The sequence below is a fragment of the Pristiophorus japonicus genome, unplaced genomic scaffold (genome assembly GCF_044704955.1).
Source record: "Pristiophorus japonicus isolate sPriJap1 unplaced genomic scaffold, sPriJap1.hap1 HAP1_SCAFFOLD_35, whole genome shotgun sequence".
In the NCBI taxonomy this organism is placed as follows: Eukaryota; Metazoa; Chordata; class Chondrichthyes; family Pristiophoridae; genus Pristiophorus; species Pristiophorus japonicus.
In genome coordinates, this window is record NW_027253324.1 from 8,819,191 (window position 1) to 8,822,691 (window position 3,501).

Sequence of the window (3,501 nt, forward strand, 5' to 3'; positions counted from 1 at the left end):
GGAATCGTTCCCGGGTGGCTGTCACGAAAGAATGGTTTTGTGAAGCATTGAAAGGTGCCCTCTAAATATCTCGCACTGCTGATTTAAAAACACGGTTAAATTTGTTTCAGTGCAAAAGAAGGCTGGCTCGAAGGGACAAATGGCCGACTCCTGCTCCTGGTTCTTGTGTTCTTCTACAGAGCACAGAACAAATGATTAAATGATCAACTCTCCCTCAGTTCGCATTCCTTTCATTGTGCAAAATAATTTATGGGTTAATTAATGATGTTTTCCTGTAAAAGCAACATAAAAATTTAAGGAAATTAAATCGGCCAACTTGGGGCTTGAACTCACAACGCTGAGATTAAGAGTCTCATACTCTCCCGACTGAGCTAGCCAGTACTGCTTAAGTTGCATTTTCGTGTCGCTGATGGCTGCCAGGGGCCAGTTGGCTCCGCACCATGGGTTTTTCTCGAACTTCAAACCTCGAAACTGATTCTCCTGATTTCCAAGCCCCTTGTATTGCAGAACCTTCATTTCGACGAACATCTCCAACTCACTGTGTAAGCCTCGTGGCGCAACTGTATTGTGTCTAATTCTAGATCCGTCGGTTGTGTTTTCAAATCAGATCGAGATCACTGTTCTTTCTGACATTTTTATTCCAGAATTAATATTTCCTTTGCTGTTTGGCATTAACCAGACCCTTGCTCCAAGGTCTCTCTCACTATTTCCCCGGTGTCAGGCAGAGATACGCCTGCTGCCCTCATTTATTTCATGTGACAGTACACAAAAGTTCAAAATCAACCTGCAGGTGGCCACACACAGCACTGAATAGTCAGGATGGCCTGACTGGTATCCCTACCACAGTGGATAACCTCATATTTCCCACATTATACTCCATCTGAGAAATTACTGCCCAGCCAGTGAACCTATCGATATCGCTTTGCAGATTGTTTGTGTCCTCCTCACAACTTGCTTTCCCACCGATCTTTGGATCATCTTCGCGACATTACCAACATGCAGAGCACAGAACCAATTATTGACCGACTGACTTTCCCTCAGTAAGCATTTCATTCATTGTGCAAAAGAAGATTATCGATTCATTAACGATGTTATCCCATGAAAGCAAAATAAAAGTTAAACGAAAATAATTTGCACACTTGAAAGGAATATTTTTGTTTGGTGCAGTTCCGGTCAGAGAAATGTTGTGAAAGGAACTTTTTGCAGAGAGAGGGATTTAGTATGTCAGCTTGTTGCTGAACATTTCTCTCTGGGCATAGCATTAGGCGCTAGTTTCTGTAGTGTAGCAGTTATCACATTTGCCTCACACGCGAAAGGTTCCTGGTTCAAGCCCGGGTGGAAACATAATTTCTGAAACAAAAACTGGTTTTAAATGTTCATTGTTCATGTGACAATGGCCTCCTTCCGTGCTGTAAACTTCTCTGATTCCATGATGAGCAACGAACATTTAAAACCAGTCACCTAAAATACAGAGTGTGTAAAATCAGAAAAGGAATAAAACTTCCTCAATGATTCAAGTTTCACAAATTATTAAAATTAAGTTGTTGAAGTTTCGACTGTCCCTCAGTGATCATGTTAGCATTTATTTAATTCTGCCAAACAATGCTATCGGTTAATACCAGCAGATAAAAGCCGCATTTCAAACCCGGAAACAACTCATTCATTATTCACCCTTCCCAGTTCCAGTGCACAGAGGGTTATTCATACTCCATCCCAGAAACTCAAATCCAACTTCTGACATTCCTTATTTCTAACTACCAACTCATTTGTTTTGACACCACTCTGAAGTGCTTTGGGTCATCTGTGTAATTTAATTAAATTACTTCACTTTAATTAAAAACGGTGGTAGCAAAATTACTTCTCCAACTGGGAATCGAACCCCGGTCACTGTCGTGATCAGAAGGTTTTTGTGAAGCATTTAAATATGCTCTCTAAAAATCTCGCATTCCTAATTTTCAAATAGGGTTACCATTTGTTTCAGTGTGAAAGAAGGAGATTGAAAATTACAACAAAAACACCAGGCAGCGACTACATTAAGACAAATTCAAACTTTTCACAAAGTTGGTTTTGCTCAGTAACGGCTGAGCTAAAGTTGGCACTAACCAGTTCCATCAGAATATTAAATGTTTCTATGAGATCGCCGCTCATCCTTCTAAATTTCAATGTATAAAGGCCCAGTCGATCCAGTTTCTCCTCATATGTCAGTCCGGCTTGCCCCTTATCCTTAGACTGTGTCCCCTGGTTCTGGACTTCCCCAACATCGGGAACATTCTTCCTGCATCTAACCTGTCCCTTCCCATCCAAATTTTAAATGTTTCTGTGAGAACCCCTTTCATCCTTCTAAACTCCAATGAATACAGGCCCAGTTGATCCTGTCTCTCCTCATATATCAGTCCTGCCATCCCGGGAATCAGTCTGGTGAACCTTCGTTGCACTCCCTCATTAGCAAGAACGACCTTCCTCAGATTAGGAGACCAAAACTGAACACAATATTCCAGGTGGGGCCTCACCAAGGCCCTGTACAACTGCAGTAAGACCTCCCTGCTTCTAGACTCAAATCTCCTCGCTATGAATGCCAACATGCCATTTGCCTTCTTCATCGCCTGCCAAATTTCAATGACTGATGAACCATGACAACCAGGTCTCGTTGCATCGCCCCTTTTCCTAATCTGCCGCCATTCAGATAATATTCTGCCCGAGTGTATTTGCCCCCAAACTGGATCACCTCACCTTTATCCACATTATACTGCATCTGCCATGCATTTGCCCACTCGCCTACCCTGTCCAAGTCACCCTGCAGCCTCTTAGCGTGCCCCTCACAGCTCACACCGCCACCCAGTTTAGTGTCATCTGCAAACTTGGAGATATTACACTGTTACATGTTCATTACATGTTACAATGAACATTATGAATCAGACACCTCAAGTAAAGTGCGTGTAATGGGCAGTGATTCAACAATTAACATAAGTATGTAAGGAGCAGGAGTCGGCCATTCGGCCCCTCGTGCCTGCTCCACCATCCAATAATATCGTGGCTGTTCTGATCCTGCACCCCTGCTCTTTTTATACTCCTTTCGAGTTTCTGCAGTGTCGAGTTCTCGCTATCTGTCCTAAGCTTCCCTTTTTCCTTTATCTTACCCTGTGTGTCCCTTGAGGAATTTTTATCCCCTATCTGACTTCACTCACTCTGTGTTTTAGGAGACTGCTTTAAAATGTTAATTGCTCATCATGGAATCAGAGAGATTTACAGCACGGAAGGAGGCCATTCGGCCCATCGTGTCCGTGCCAGCCGACAAAAAGCTCCCCAGCCCAGTCCCACTTTCCAGCTCTCGGTCCGTAGCCCTGTAGGTTACGGCACTTCAGGTGCACATCCAAGTACTTTTTAAATGTGCTGAGTGCTTCTGACTCGATCACCCTTTCAGGCAGTGAGTTCCAGTGATTTCCCCTCAAATCCCCTCTAAACCTTCGATCAATTACTTTAAATCTGTGCCCCCTGGTTGTT

The 3,501-nt window shown here is 43.2% G+C and overlaps 1 non-coding gene across 1 annotated transcript; it reads left to right on the plus strand.

Moving 5' to 3' along the window:
• Nucleotides 1-1,271: 1,271 nt before the first annotated feature.
• trnav-cac (transfer RNA valine (anticodon CAC)) lies at nucleotides 1,272-1,344 on the plus strand. The gene has a single exon. It is a non-coding gene; the product is annotated as a tRNA-Val (tRNA).
• Nucleotides 1,345-3,501: the final 2,157 nt, after the last annotated feature.